Raw genomic sequence first — 16799 nt, forward strand, 5'->3', positions numbered from 1 at the left:
TAATTTTAGTTTGACTTCTCAGAGAGAATTCTACAATCCTCCTCATGAAGTACTAAGAATAATTTTAACTCCTTATCTTCAATTTAGATTGAGAATTTCATCTAAACAAAATCCATTTCATTCTATTTACTATTTACTTGATACAGGTGCTTGTGTCAATGTAATAAGTAGTAATAATTTGAATCAAATAGGTTACACTCATGTTAATTTTAAGGACAAAATTACGTTAACTGGCATTGGTAATACATTAACTGAAACGATAGGATCGGTGGTTATTGATTTATTAATCGGTAAAACAATTTATAACACAAAATTCTATGTTATGAAGAATTTATCTGTGCCTGGTATAATTGGTGCAGAATTTTTAAAGAAGCACACTCTCTTCATCGATAAAAACTTTAAATTTATTGTTTTACAAAAGCCAAAAATATATTATAAATCGAATAATGTTGAATCAAATCAAATCTATAAGAAAAATAATTATGAAAATAATGAATCAAACGCTATTCAATATCAAAATGATACCAGTGGTTTTCAAAAAGACCAAGAAGTCAAGTATGAAGGAGAAATATTAAATAATGTTGCGTTTTGCGAAAATATTGAACACTCTGATGAAACATGTGATGGATTTGAAAATAAATTAGATGATCAACCTTGTATGCCAACAGAATTAAATTTAGACATTGATAAAGATGGCGATGTAACGGAATTCAAAAATTTAAAAAGCATTAAAGGCAGGGAAAGAATTCAGAAAATAATTGATATAGTAAATCTAGAACATTTGAATAAACATAATTTTGAGAAAATTGTTTCTATGATTGAAAAATTTAACAAATTATTTTTTATTGAAGGAGATGAATTGACTTTTACAGATGCAGCAATTCATGAAATAGAAACCACAACGAATATTCCCATTAATAAGAGGCAATATAGAATGCCTGAAGCAACAAAAGTGCACATTGATGAGCAAATTGATGAAATGCTCAAACTGGGTATTATTAAACCTAGTAAAAGCCCGTGGAATGCTCCTGTTTTATGTATACCAAAAAAGGTTGGAGCTGACGGCAAACAGAAATATAGAATTGTTGTAGATTTCAGATCACTAAACATGATAACAAAACCTTTTGTTTTCCCGATTCCATTGATTAATGAAATTTTGGATAACATTGGCGATGCACAATATTTTTCTTCAATTGATTTAAAGTCAGGTTTTTATCAGATACCTATAAACCCTAGAGATGCAGCTAAAACTGCATTTTCAACTTCAAAAGGACATTATGAATTTTTAAGAATGCCTATGGGTCTTAGAAATAGCCCAGCAACATTTCAAAAATTAATGAATATTATTTTGTACTCGATTCAACCAATTAAAGCATTTGTTTATCTAGATGATATTATTGTGTTTGGAAAAACTATTGAAGAACATAACGAAAATTTGTTCAAAATTTTAGAAGCGTTATACCAAAATAATTTGAAGGTAGAAACATCAAAATGTACCATTCTGAAGACACAGATTAATTACCTGGGTCATACGATTGATAAGCATGGAATTATGCCTACAGATGATAACATCAAAACAATCAAAGAATTAAAACGTCCTCAAAATGTTAAGGATGTTCGTTCATTTCTGGGAACAATCAATTTTTACGGCAAGTTTATTCCGAATATGGCAGATAAACGCAAACATTTGAATAATTTATTGAAAAAGGATGTAAAATTTAAATGGACTGAAGAGTGTGAAAAAGCGTTTCATGATTTAAAACACTGCCTAATTTCAGAACCAATTTTAGTACGTCCGAATTATAAGGATACCTTTGTCATTACAACAGATGCTAGTGATTATGCTGTTGGAGCAGTGTTATCAAATGCTAAAACAAATGATAACCCAATCGCTTATGCTAGTAGAGCATTAAGTGTTTCTGAAAAGAAGTATCACGTTATTGAAAAAGAATTACTCGCTATAGTTTGGGCAGTTGAATATTTTAAGCATTATATTTTTAACCAACAGTTTATTGTTTATACTGATCATAGGCCGTTGATTGCAATTTGGAGACTAAAAGAGACCTCACCGACTCTTTCCAAATTAAGATTAAAAATTCAAGGTATTGGATGTGATATCCGATATAAACAGGGAAAAGAGAATGTTGTTGCTGATTTTCTTTCTCGTATTAAGCACGAAGAAAATTCAAATGCAAACATTGAAAATGTTTCGGAAAGTTCAAATAATAATTTGATTGCTGTTGTTACTAGACAACAAACACGTCAAAATTCAAATTTAATAGATAACTCAAAACCTGTTCAAAATAATCAATCTTTATTACAACAGAATTCAAATGATACTACTGATAATCAAACTGATAATCTTTCAGACAATGATGATGATTTAGACAAAACTATTGATTCCTTACAGGCTATCGATATTGTGGACAAAAAGGATGATGATTCATGGAAAAAGTTTACATTGGATGACTTTTTCGATGCTCAAAACAAAGATGAAATTAATTTTAGTTTACTTAAATTTACAAAAACAATGATCAACGAGAATAATACAGATGCTAATTTTGTCATTATTAATAGTAAGACAGCGTTCAAAGAGTTATGTGAATTGGTGGATCTACCACATGGTATGAAGGACAATATAAATGGAAGAATTTTTTCATTTCCAGATAACAAATTGTGGGGTTTTATTTTGAATGGATCAAAACGTTCAGTAACTAACAGAGAAGAATTATTTGAGGGTTTGTTAGAAAGTTTTGTTAAATGTCCTGATTTTGCCAAATCAGCTAAAAATATTCAAATTATTTCATTTAGAAATTTACAGCAACTTCCCGATGTCAATATTCTTAGATTTATGGCAGGAAAATTTGGTAAAATTTTTACACTATATGCATCTAATGAAGACAGAATGTTTGTAAAAGTAGAAGATAGAGAAACGGTTTTGAAAGAATTTCATGATGCCCCCCTTGGAGGTCATGTGGGAGGTAAAAGAATGCTTCAACGTATAAGTCCACTTTTCACGTGGGATAACATGCGTAGAGATATTGAAAACTATGTAAGACAATGTGAACTGTGCCAAAAGAACAAGATATGGCCCAAGAATAAGATTCCTATGAAGATAACAACGACATCAACGGAACCTTTCCAAAAAGTATTTATGGATATTGTAATATTAACCCCATCTGACGACAATAATCGTTATGGTTTAGTGATTCAAGATGATCTAACAAGATTTTTAACAGTTGCTGTATTGCCTGATCAGGAAAGCTCAACTGTCGCTAAAGCATTCGTGGAACATTTTATTTGTCGCTATGGTGCTCCACTAGAGGTAGTTACCGATCAAGGAACAAATTTTATGAGTAATTTACTGAAAAATGTATGCAAAATTTTGAAAATAAAGAAGATAAATACAAGTGCATATCATCCACAAGCAAATTTAGTAGAACGATCAAATAGAGAACTGAAAATCTATTTGCGAAACTTTATTGTTGGGAATCCTCAAACATGGGATCAATTAATTCCATTTTTCACTTTCCAGTATAATACAACGATTAATTCGTCTACAGGATTTACACCATTTGAATTACTGTACGGAAGATTAGCAAGAATTCCAAATACAGTTTATAACATTACTGAAAGAGAGTTAAATTACGATGATTACATAAAGGAAATGAAAGCAAATTTTAAAAATGTCCACGACAAAGCTGTAGAAAACGTAGTTGCTTCAAAACATAAAAGAAAGGAAATTTACGACAGAGATGCAAAAGAATGGCAACCTTGGTGGGGGGATTTGGTTATTGTAGAAACCATTCCCACAGGTGTAGGAAAGAAGTTACAAAGTTTATGGCGAGGTCCATATGAAGTTGTTGATTTACCAAGTGAACAAACTACAGTAATTAAGAATGGGAACAAGTTGGAAAAGATTCACAACAATAGATTGCGAAAATTTAATGATTAACGAGGATTTTATTTATGAACAAGCATTTTATTATAAACAAATGACTAAGATATTGGGAAGGTAAAAAAAAAAGATGAATATAGATGATAAATAACAACGTGCAGAAAAAGAAAGATTATCAAGGTCAAAACATGAACTGAAATTAAATCCACGTGGTACATAATTATAACATATGTTTAAAGACGTCAATAATTATATTTAATGGGATTATTTAGTAAAAGAGTGCACTCTACTGATCAGTACAATAAATGATATCACAGTATAATTGAGATGGATAAATGATGTTTTGATGCGTGATTGGACAAGGGACTGCAGCCCAGAATACATGTGTTTGTGTGTGAAAAAATGCAGTGTGGGTCGAGAAAACATAAATAGATTATCCCACATCACATGATTAAAGTATGTATTTAGTTTCATTTTAGGAAAAATTTTAGGTCCTTATTCAAACAAGCCTAATTATACCTGGAAAAAGAGAGGGGAAGACGATTTTGCAAACAAAATCTTTACAACGTACCTTAAACACAAATATTATCGTTGATTTGAAGTAAAAAAAAAAACATGAGAGTATGCGGAGTAAGTATATAAACTAATATTTTGAAAAACTTTTTAGCCAATGCCAGTGTAGATTTGAAATTATTAGAGTAAAAAAAAGCATCCGATTAAATTTTAAACTGAAAAAAAAACAATGAGCAGAGCATGCAGGATAAGCTTAGGAAATTAGAATTATAATATACTTTGCTACAATAATTAATATCAACTTTAAACAAAGAATTGTTAAATTGATAGTCACTTAGGAAATTATTCAAAAAAAAAAGACAAATCTGTAACACGACACTACACAAATATGTAAAATCTCACCTACACGAACACAAATATCATCAAACGTTAACATTCGGATACAGCGTCAGCAGCAACATCAACCAGAACATTCAGAACAGCACATTTGGCATCAACAAATTATTGGAACAGTTTTGCATTCATAAATTGCAGAAATTGAGACAGGAGATGAGTTGTTTAAAAAAACGGTGGAACATAACAACGATGGAGTGAAATATATGATACAATACAAAGAATGATTATGATGCTAAATTATATTACATGGAATAGTTTCTGTTTGTTCAGTCAGAAGCAGAAACTTCTCAACCGGAAAAATTGAATCAGAGACTGACAATTAAAGCAAGAGATTCTCGTCACAATTCTCGGATCTAATGGAAAGGAAAAAGTATGGCAAAATAATGAAACATGATCTGTACACTACACTCAGATCTTATGGAATGGAATGAAAAGTTTCGATTGAAGTCCACGAAAATTTTATCGACTGCAGAACACAAAGAAGGAATGACGCAGATCTCTATGCAATAAGAAAAAGCATCAAGGAAAGGACAAGAAGGAAAATGTATCAAATAATGTTTGGCAGAATTGATCCACTATAGTCAAAGCAACAAAGTCAAATGTCTCAATCTATGTGGTTTATTGAATGTTTTCAAGTTTCAAACCAAAAGTCAAGTGGAGAACAACATCGACGAATTATCAAGCCAGCTATTTTATCAATTATATCAACGCAGAGAAGACAACAGAACATGAACAACAATTATATTTAGTACTCAAATATTCAAAAACATAATCAACACTTATCAAGAACCAGCGTTAGGCTTACAGTAGATGATTGTCTTAGCAGACAAACATCTAGCTGGGTAGTGTAAGGGTATGTAGCGACCCTCAGTTAATCAGAGTATAAAATTAGATTTTTAGTTCGACCAACAGGGAAGAATTTGTCAGAAGTACATTGGTCTTTACAATCAGACGAAGTGCAACATCTTCAGATGCACTCATTAACACATGCTGACACGAGTCAAGTGTCATATTTCTAGGAGCACGTAGGTTAAGACATAAATAAACACAGTAGGAGGATGGAAGGAAAGCACAAAGCGAAAACAGAAGGGTCATGAACTCTGCCAGGATCCCTGCTGAGAATTTTCGAGCAGAAAGATTTCAAGATCAACGCGGTGTAGTCAAAACGCACGTGGCTGAGCTACTCCCGTAGAGAAGCGTGGTAAACATATTGCGCATGCGTCTTGACTAAAAACGCTTCGGAGTATAAAAGCCTAAGTTAGATTTAGAATCAGGGTAGTTGAAATTAGGAGAGAGTTGCAATTGGGAGTTGAGAGTTGCAATTGGGAGTGGAGAGATGCAATTCTACCGACGTGCCACGGGGCACTCTGAAGCACAGTGAAATGTTAGAATAAGATTAAGCAAAATCTTAGAATATATATTTTGGAGTGAAAAGTAAAAATGTTGTCGTTCTGTGCTAAAGGAATAAAAATGAAAGAAATCCCACTGATATTAGAGACTAAGCTTACACAAGTTTACACAACTATAAGACATGACATTTGTTCAAGCTTTATAAATCTTGTTACAAAGGCAACAAGTTTAATAAAGCAAACTGATTTGATTTAATATACACAGCAAAAAATCCGATAGTAAAATCGCATGCAAAAGTATGCACATCACCTTCGTCACAATAGACAATTAATATTACACACTGCATGTACAATTTTTAGGTTAGGTTTTGGCTTTCGGTCTGTTTGGGGAATCAAAACACTTGTATGTTCTCTTCAATTGCATAAAATAATGCAATATTTATTTTACACCCAGGCCTTTTACACGCAGCTGGATTACTACTTTTTTTTGCTGTGTACACAATGTATAGCCGTAATTAAAAAACCTTCTATTTTTTTTCCAAAATCTTTTGAAGCTAAAATAATTGTCAGTTCAACCCAGTGTTGCGATTTTGAGCGCTCATCCGCTCATGAGCGAGCATTTTTTGCTCATTCGTGAGGAGGAGCGCGACGCGAGCTAGCTCACGTTTGCTCGTGCTCGTGTTTGCTCATTTATTTTATGAGCAAAAATGCTCATTGCTCGCGCTCGCGCTCATTTTTACTCATTGAGCAAAATGAGCGGTATTGTTTTACCTGTAACGGGTAAACGATTATAACCTTTCTTTTTCAACAGAGCTTCGAGGTTGTTTTTTTTATGGAGGCTTGAATAGGCTTATCATAATAATAATAATATTGGATGAAGATATTTTTCATAATTTTTGTTTTGAAGCTTGTTTTGGAGTCAGAGTTAAGGTGTTAAATTAAGATCTGTACACAGTAAAAAAAATCATAGAATATTACATCTGGAAAGGGGTACATATTTTATGTCAGAAAAATGCGTAGTTTTACTTCTGTACATGTTTTTTCAACCTTACAAAATTAAACCTTACAAATGTACACTATTTATTTTACTGTTCAGAAATAATTCGATTAATAAAAAATTAAGTTGATAATAGAGAAAACTATTCAATATAGCTGTTTTCTTGATAATACGATACGTCATGTTTGAATTATTTGTAAATAATTTTGCATAATAAATGTCAAATCTGTGTTTTAGATAATTTTCACATCAATTATCAGATTTATATGCTGGAATCGATCCAAATAAAAAAATGAGAAATGAGCGAGCTCTCACAAGTAAAAACATGTTTTAATATAAAAAAAATCGAGTGTTATCCTGTTAACAGCTTATTCAAGACCTATTCTGTTCCTTGACAGTTTACCCCAAATTTGAGTGTTAAATAAGCTAAAAAGAATGTCTGGGATTCTAAGCAAATTAAGACATCTTAATTGCGAAAAAAAACTAGTATTTATCAAACTCTGAAAAAATAATAAGCTGACAACATTAGAGTTTCATTGTTAATTTGATTTTGGTTAACCGCGGTAAATTTTCTTGAAATATTTCGAATTGTCAAAAATCCACAAAAGCATTTACCACATTGATCACACAAAAAACTGTGGTAGAAAAGTATCCCCCACAATTCACCGCGATCAACTTTTGACAGTTCGACGCCAACGAATAATTTCATCAAAATTTACCGCGGTTAAACAAAATGAAATTAACAATGCAACTTTGATGAGTTCATGTCCCTTTTCCGCGATGAAATTATCTTCAAAAGTGACAATACAGTTGGCCTATGCCAGATTCATCAACAATACTAAAAATCTACCTGCTTTGCTGATGAGCGCTCATTGAGCGCGAGCGCATGCGATGAGCATGAGCGAGCACGAGCTACCTGTTAAGTCCTCATGCTCATGAATGAGCGAGCACGGCTTCTGGCTCGCTCGCTCATTCGCAACCCTGTTGCCAGCAGAAACATTTTCAAAACAAATTTGAGGTACCTGCCCAATTTCAGGAAGATTGGTAGAGGATTTAAAATTCGTGGATGAACTCGAACCCGAAACGACGTTGGCATAAGAAATACCATTGTTGTTATCTAACTTTTCCACGGTAGGGGTATTTCTTGCATTGTTCGAGTGAGACAGCACGAACGTTTGATTTAAAGATGCAGGTACAACCTGACTTTGAGAAAATTTCGGTTTAGATTTCGGCTGATGCTTAGCACGAGAATCCAAAACCTTTTTTCTGATGGGGCAATCCCAGAAATTTGGTTTGTGATTTCCATCACAATTTGCACATTTAAATTGGGTGACTTCTTTCACGGGACAATTCTCGACATTTTTTTGATTAGGTCCTATAAACATATGAAAGACAATAGCTTATAGGACCTTTTCAAAAAAAACTCTGGAATTGTCCTTGTCGTGAGAAGAGTCCCCGCAAACCATGCATTTTGGAACCATGGCGCAATGATCAGTACCGTGACTGAATGCCTGGCAACGCCGGCACTGGGTCAGATTCTGGCCATTACCGCCATGTTTCTTAAAATGCTCCCATTTTTTCCGTGTATGGAACAAAAACTGAACTTTGTCCAAAAGTTTCAAATTGTTGATTTCATTTCTGTTGAAATGAACCAGATGAAATTGTGAAGTCAAACCAAAGCGAGAAATATTCCCGTTTGATTTTTTCTTCATTGGTATTACTTGGGATGGGGCAAAGCCAAGCAACACCTTAAGTTCGTTTTTGATCTCATCAACCGACATGTCGTTCGAGAGACCTTTCAGGACCGCCTTGAATGGACGAGCATTCTTGGTCTCATACGTGTAGAAAGTGTGTTTGTGGTTTTTCAAATAACCAACAAAAGTTTGGTGATCTTGTAAAGATTCCGTCAACAAGCGACATTCTCCTCTTCGACCAAGCTGGAACGAAACCTTCAAATTGCAAGTTTCCTTGCAATTCTTCAGTTGCGTTCGAAAGCTGGCCAAATCGGAGACGGAAGTCACTACAATTGCCAGAGCCTTTACTCGTTTCTCGACGGCAGAAGGCTCAGTACGAGGAGAAGGATCCTTGTCAACTGTTTCGGATAAAACACCGAAACTGTTTGCCAATGGAATTGGAGGATTGACCTCACTTTCAGAATCAGAATCAGACCAAATCAGAAACCTGAAGAGGCTGTTTCTTTTTCTGTTTCCGTTAGCCGATTTAGCGTTTCAACGCTTCACCGACGTAACGACCAAATCTTCAGAAGATTTGCGTTTACCAAAGTTCTCAAGCAAAGTTCTCTTAAAAAGATGGCTTCGTTTGTAAAATACAACAAAATTTCAGGTGGGGTTAGTCTTGAAAAGACTATTTAAAATTTTGGAAAATAACTCAGGTAGTCTTTAAAAAGACTGTGAATTTTGTTTGAAATAACTCTGAGCTTAGGTAGTAAAAAAATACCGCAGCTCTAGTGTCCGTTCACCTCGATAAAGGACAGGGTTGTGGAGTTGAACTGCAAGCGAAAAACTGGGAAGCTAATCTCGTTCGATCTGAACATGCGTTCGACCGGGTTGACCGTGGGTACCTGCTAAGCGTGTTGCGCAGCATGCGCATCAGCGAAAATCTGGTGGCTTTGATTGGTAGGCTGATGTGCTCCGCCCGATCACGGATAATCATCAATGGGAAGCTCTCCGCTCAATTTCCCATTCAGAGGTCTGTGCGCCAAGGTGATCCTCTTAGCATGCTGCTCTTTGTCGTTTTCCTTCATCCTCTCCTCGAGAAACTTCTTGCTATTTGTAACCATCCCAAAGAGCTAGTGGTTGCCTACGCGGATGACATTTCCATCATTTTGGTGGACGAAACGAAGCTGGCTGATGTCAAGCGGGCTTTCGACGACTTCGGGCTGTGCTCGGGGGCCAGGCTGAATCTAGCGAAAACAACTGCATTGAACATTGGACCGCAGCGAGAGAACTCAACAGGAGCGGGCTGGACGACGGTTTGCGACTCTGTGAAGATCTTGTATGTTATCTACTTAAATTCACTGAAACGAACGATTGAGGAGAATTGGAGAGAAACCATCCGGAAGACGTCCTACCTCATGTGGCTCTTCAAGCCACGTGACCTCTCCATCCATCAAAAGGTCACTCTTTTGAATTCGTTTGTGACATCTAAGTTGTGGTATATGGCATAAGTGCTTAGCATGCCGAACGCTTGCATAGCCAAAGTCACGTCCCAGATTGGCTAGTTTATCTGGGGAAGATATCCGACCAGCTAGCGCTCCCGGTAGCAGATGGAGGACTAAACCTGCACGTGCCAAAGATGAAAAGCAAAGCTTTGATTCTTAACCGCTTTATCAGAGGATCTTGCGAAACGCCATTCGCAGCTTCCTTCGTTAGTTAGCTGGATAACCCACCAAACATTAGTGGGATTCCGGCGCTGTACCCGTGTCTAAAAGCCATAGCTCGAGAACTGCCATACCTACCGCAACGGTTGATTGGACAACCAACGGCAACAGAACACCACGGGTACTTCAGGAGAACACTAACCCCGCCAAAGATCATGAACGAGCACCCGGCTGTAGCGTGGAGGTTAGTCTGGCGCAACATCAGGAGCAGAATACTCACATCTGCAGAGAAGACCACTTTCTATTTGCTGGTCAACCGGAAAATACCACTCACTGAATTGCTGTTCCGACAGAACCAACCCTCTGGCACCACTGTAAATGGCTAGAACGTTTGACAGTCACCAAAACCTCGAAGAGCCCACGTAGTAGTATTAGTGAAGAGCCCACGTTGTTTATCGTGGGCTCTTCACTAATACTACTGCGTGGGCTCTGTGAGTGTAGCAGTATTGGTGTTGTCTGTTTGTTTACACCAAATCTTCAAGAAACATCACTTTTTGTGTGTGCAAATCTGCTACGAAAAAAGATGAAAACTGTTGCTGTCGATTGACCGGTAAGATTTGCTGGGTAGTACTGGACCGGGGACTGGCCAAGTCCCGCTGTTGATCCTTCCGAACAACTCGCTGCAATCTCCGGCAGGGAGTAACCGACCAAGTGCAGGAACATCCGTGATTCCGCCCAAGTAACCATTCAGCACTAACAGAAATCATTAATAGGCTGTAAACCAGCATTCAACAGCTAATCTGCTGTAAAACAGCTAACGTGAGAGCAAATCAGCTCTAAAGCAACTGCTCTAGCAATAGCTGAAATGCAGCTGATTTCGTGCAGATACTAGCAACACTGCTTAATTTTTTCCCATTTTACTGGCAACACAGTTGAGGAGTGAAAGAGAAAGATTGATGAAAACCAAAACAAAATATTTCTGTCTCGCTCATCCTTCACCGAAACAAACCAGCTGAGCTTAGAAAAAATTAGACGGCTTTCGGTCGCAGTTAAGATTTCTTATTTTATCTGATAAAAAAAACATGTTTATGCTGTTGCTGTTAAATTGCGGAGTAACTGAACATTTTTTGGTACAAAAACTTCTGCTTGACAGATTTCTAGAAGGATGGAAGTTGGCGTTCTTTGGGCCAGATTGGTATCCAACGCAAATGGCCGTGGGAACCACAATGTCCCGATGAGTGAATTTGATACAATCAACATTTTTGTTACGGTTCTCCGGACAAATTAAATAAATCTGTTCAAGACGGTCTTGGCAAGACCATCATTTGGATTTTTATTGATGATAAATTAGCTCGAGCAAAAATGAGATGAACCTTCCAGCAAGAAAAGGGAACATTTAAATACTACTGAAGCTGCGCCCGGATGCCACCACATATTTATGCGTGACGGCAAAGGTGCATGATTCGACCAAAGTAAACATCAACAACACGTTCCTGGCATCAAGTCCCCAACACCGAGCATTTCATCAAATAAATTGTTCCTCCTCTCAGCCGTTTCCTCCCATCAGCTGTGTCGGTAAAGAAGATGTAAACAAACCGAAAATAGAACTGGGGTAGGAGGAGGAGAGAGAAAGAGATAACAACATTTTTGCATCTCAATTTTTTTGACGTTTTGCAGGGCCGGATCAACAACAGTAGGGGCCCAGCACTAAAACAGAAATATAAAGTCCAAACTCAGCTGGAAATCAGCTGTAAAAGCGCATTTCCAGCAATTTCCGAAACAATTCAGCTGTTATTCACTGCACGTAAAGCGCTGTTAGTGCTAGACAATTACTACTTTTAGTGCTGATTGGTTACTTGGGCGGTGATTGTGGCGGAGCTGGTCTTTCCGAGCACATTCTCCGAGGATTGGCCCACTCCCGCTGTCGACTCGCACAGGGAATCGAAGGAATCGCGTGCTTGTGTAGGATCCGACCTTTTTTGGACTCACAAGAAGTTCATCGCGAAGTGGTCCAAATAAATCTGAACTTTGAACTTGCAAAACCGTCTTCATCGCTACTTCGCGGGGCATTTATCCATAGTCTCTGGCGGGTAGGGTCCAGTGGTGTCACGGTTCGCTTATGAGCGTATCACAACCACTCAATCGACGAACCTATCGGGTGCGCGCTTATCGAACGCTTAGAGCGGCGGGTTTGAACGGTTCGCGAACCAAAATTTCGATCATCATTTCTCTGCTCGCTCGCCGCTCCGCTCTGAACGGAGTAAAGAGAGCGTTCAGCGAACGGTTCGCCAACGGAGAATGTAGGCACTGATAGAAAAACTTATTTGTTTTTATTCTTCACTCCCACAAAATTGTTTAAATTTGTTAACGATAAAGTTATCAAGGGACCATCCATAAACTACGTGGACACCTTAGGGTGAGGGGGAGGGGGGCAGTGCTATGGCGATTAACCACGTTCTATAGAAAAAAGATTTAATTTGAATGGAAATTGTCTACGATGGGGGGGGAGGGGGGCGGTAGAGATTTCCAAAAAAGTGTCCACGTTTGTGGAAGGTCCCCAAGGAACCAGGGAGTCCTCTGTTGACCCAGAACATAACAACATAATATAAAAAGTGTACCATACTCACTGGAGCTATGCGGGTATGATCTGCAGTCATAAACCGTAGTCCTCTTGCTTGTTACGGCGGTGAACCCACCGATAATATATCCACGGAGTCATTGGAAGACCCAGGCCATCCCAATGAGTTGTTGCAGCCATGCTCTGTAGCCCTCCATAGTCAAGGCCGTCTGCCGTAGCCTTCTGTTGTCAAAATCATGAAATGTTTTTCTCTGAGTGCTGTTTTTAGTTCTTCTTGCGAACCGCTCATTGATGGTCCCTCTCACTCTCATTCGCGATGAGAGAGCAAGGGTTCATGCGAACCACGGCGGGTGTTCGGATCGTGGTTCGCTCGTGCTTGGTTCGCAATCATGAGCGAACCACACTTGAGCGTCATGACGTATCGTTTGAACCACGATTCGAGTGAGCGAACCGTGACACCACTGGTAGGGTCCTTCGCGAACTGGTGTTTGGAAATCCATCCCGTGTCGTTTTTTTTTTTCATGGAAATCATTTCAACATTATGAAATTATACCTTTGTTTACCACGCGGTTTGTTTATTTTCAAGTTTTGACGGCAAATGCGTTCTTCATCTTCTTTGTTGTCTTCATGTTCGCGTCGAATATTTAGGTTTCATCAGGAGTTGGACACTCAGCAAGCGGTGCATGCACTGAGTTGAAACAGTCGCGCACACCTCCAGCACCCTCGCGCACCATCACGCACCCATTTGGAGAAAAAAATCCTAAAATCATGGCAACACTTCTAGAAACGTCATAATGATTTATGTTTACAAACAAACTTTGGGGTTTTTTTTAAAGTAACGAACTGGGACGGGACGGCTGGATAGAGTCTTCTTTTTGAGTGTTTACGTTTGTATTCTTCTTCTGTTTTTTGCAAGAAAATTCGTGTTCAAAAACAAATATCAAGCAATCTGTGATTCAGATAGCTTGACAATTCCCGCCTTATCCACTGAGCTTCTATCGGATGGTGAAGTAAAACGTCGGTCCCGGTTTCTCCTGTCTCGTCAGAGGCGCTGGAGCAGAAATCCCACGTTAGAGGAAGGCCATGCCCCGGGGGGCGTAGTGCCAATAGTTTCGTTTTTTTTTTTTCGTTTTCGACAATTCAAATTTTCTTGATGATGTTTTTCAACTCAGTGCTCAAGCATGCGGATGACTTTTTCTTTGGTTGAAATATTGTTTAGTTTTCCTCGCAGATTTTACGGATACAAATTACTTGAAATTGTTGGCAAATCAAAGATGAGTCAAAAAAAGTTCACTTTTTCAATTTCTAATGTGTTTTTTATATGAAAGATTTTTAATTTTCATTTGGATGTGAAAAATGCAATACGATTTAAATCCGTTTTCTTACTTCAATCTAAAAAAAATCCTAAAATGCCTGCAAGTCATTTAATGCCATTCCAGTTTGACAGCTTGCTCAGAGCAGACGTGTGTCTTTTGAGCGCGTTTTTGACGGTGTTTTTTTTTTACTTTTGCCGACGGCCATGGCGGCGGACGCAACGGCGGAGAGTGAGTAGACAGAGCATAGGGCTGAGGATGGAAGGCTGTACTACTGGAACGCGGCCTTGAGGAAAAGTGTGTGGGAGAATCCGGACGGGTTCCAACCCAAAACGCAGGCGGCGACGGGCATGGAGGTGGAAGACTCCGAAGGAGGAGGAGAGGACGGGGGCGAATTTCATCCTGTGATCAAGGTTCGCCGCAGGAAGGCTAAGGAGGAGATCAACGACGGCAATGGCCAGAAGTGGAGAAACTGCTCAGCAACAACAAGTTCAGCCCGCTAGCGGAGAAGAGCAACAACAACAACAATGCGAACCCAGCAGCAGAAAAAACCACCCCCGTGGTACCAGCACCCGGCAAGTCGGCCGGGGAGAAGAAGCAGCCGCCGCTGGTGGTGAAAGAAACGAGTTTCGCCCGCCTTGCGAAGGTGATGTCGACATGTGATGTCCAGCCGGAACACAAACTGACGCGGTACGGCACCAAAATTACGTGCTTCTCGAGCGACGACTTTGACACGGTGCAAGCCCACCTGATGAAGAACAAGGTGCAGTTCTACACGCACGGAAAGCGCAGTGCGAGACCGCACCGGGTAGTGTTGCGAGGTCTCCCGAAAGTGGAACCAGATTACATCAAGGAGCTGCTCAAGACGGAACATCAACTGGACGCCTTGGCAGTACACGCCATCAAGCGGAAGCAACAACTCCCCGCCATCGATGAGACGCCTTTCATCGTGCTCTTCCCCAAGGGACACACCAGTCTCAAGGAGTTGAGTATGAAGGTGAAGAAAGTGGGACCAGTCGTCGTCCGGTGGGTGGCCTACCGGAACAAGGAACCGCACGTGACCCAGTGCAAGAACTGCTTGCAGTTCGGTCACGGAACCAGTAACTGCCATCTCAAGCCTAGGTGCAGCAGCTGTGGGGGTGCCCACAGCACAGAAAAGTGCAAAGCAGAAGAAAACCAAGCCAAGAAGTGTGGCAACTGCTCTGGATCTCACGAGGGTCTGGACCGCAGCTGTCCCAAACGTGCGCAGTTCATCCAGTCGAGGCAGCAGGCGTCCAAGCCGAAGCCGCCAGCATGGAAGAAGGACAAACAGACTCCGGCAGGAGCCACGTTGACCGCGGCGGATTTTCCTCCGCTACCTGGAGCGGTGCCGTCCGTCGGGACGGAAGAAAAACATCCTCGTCCCGCAGGAAGAAGTCCAGATAATACTGGCGCCGGCGCCGGTGCAACCCCGAAGGCGGATCAAGGCGAACCGAAGCTGTACAGCGAGTCGGAGCTGTGGTCCATTTACAGAGAATACAGAGGTCGCTTGAGGCAGTGCAAGACACCCGAGGAACAGATTGACGTGATCGCACACTTGCTGACACATGGCACGAGAAAATGATAATCTAGATCAGTTCCGGTTTTTTTATTTTTCTTTTATTATTTTTTGTACTTTTGATCCTCGGTCCTAACCTGGTTACAGCACCTAAAAGGACCTAATAAAAATAAGTTATGAACAAAAAAAAAAGTCATTAAATGAGAGGGGAGATTTTTTCTAAGATCTGCTCCTGTCGTTGTCCCGTTACGCAAAGAAAGTAAATAAATCTTTCCCAGTTCCCCAAAGAGGAGCACGTCGAATTCAACGGTAAATTTTACTCAACTTTGAAGAAAGTTTACATTCCATAGGTCGCACGCAATAAGGTGTCAGAATCGAAAGAAATGGCTGGCAAAAATTCAAATTTGTACTAATTCATTCACTTCAAAGAGCAAAAAAGTTTGTTTTTCAATTTGTGGCACGCATTTTAATTTCATGGGAAGCACTGGTTCAATCTAGAGGGCTTTTGTTAATTTGATTTGGTTAACCGCGGTGGATTTTCTTGAAATAATTCGAACTGTCAAAAATCCACCAAAGCATCTACCACATTGATCACACAAAAAATTGTGGTAGAAAAGTATCCACCGGTAGATCCTTTGGTGGATTTTTGACAGTTCGAATTATTTCAAGAAAATCCACCGCGGTTAACCGAATCAAATTAACAAAAGCCCTTAGATGACATTTCTATGTAACGCGCAAAAAAAGTTTTAAATGGGCAAAAGAATAGTCAGTTCATGAAATGTATGGTTTTTTAAAATGAAAATGCTGATAAGTCAACATTCGGTGTACGATAGAAATAGATGCTTTTCAATTGAAAATATTTTAATCAATCTATCAAT

Source organism: Culex pipiens, chromosome 3, assembly GCF_016801865.2.
Source record: "Culex pipiens pallens isolate TS chromosome 3, TS_CPP_V2, whole genome shotgun sequence".
Lineage (NCBI taxonomy): Eukaryota > Metazoa > Arthropoda > Insecta > Diptera > Culicidae > Culex > Culex pipiens.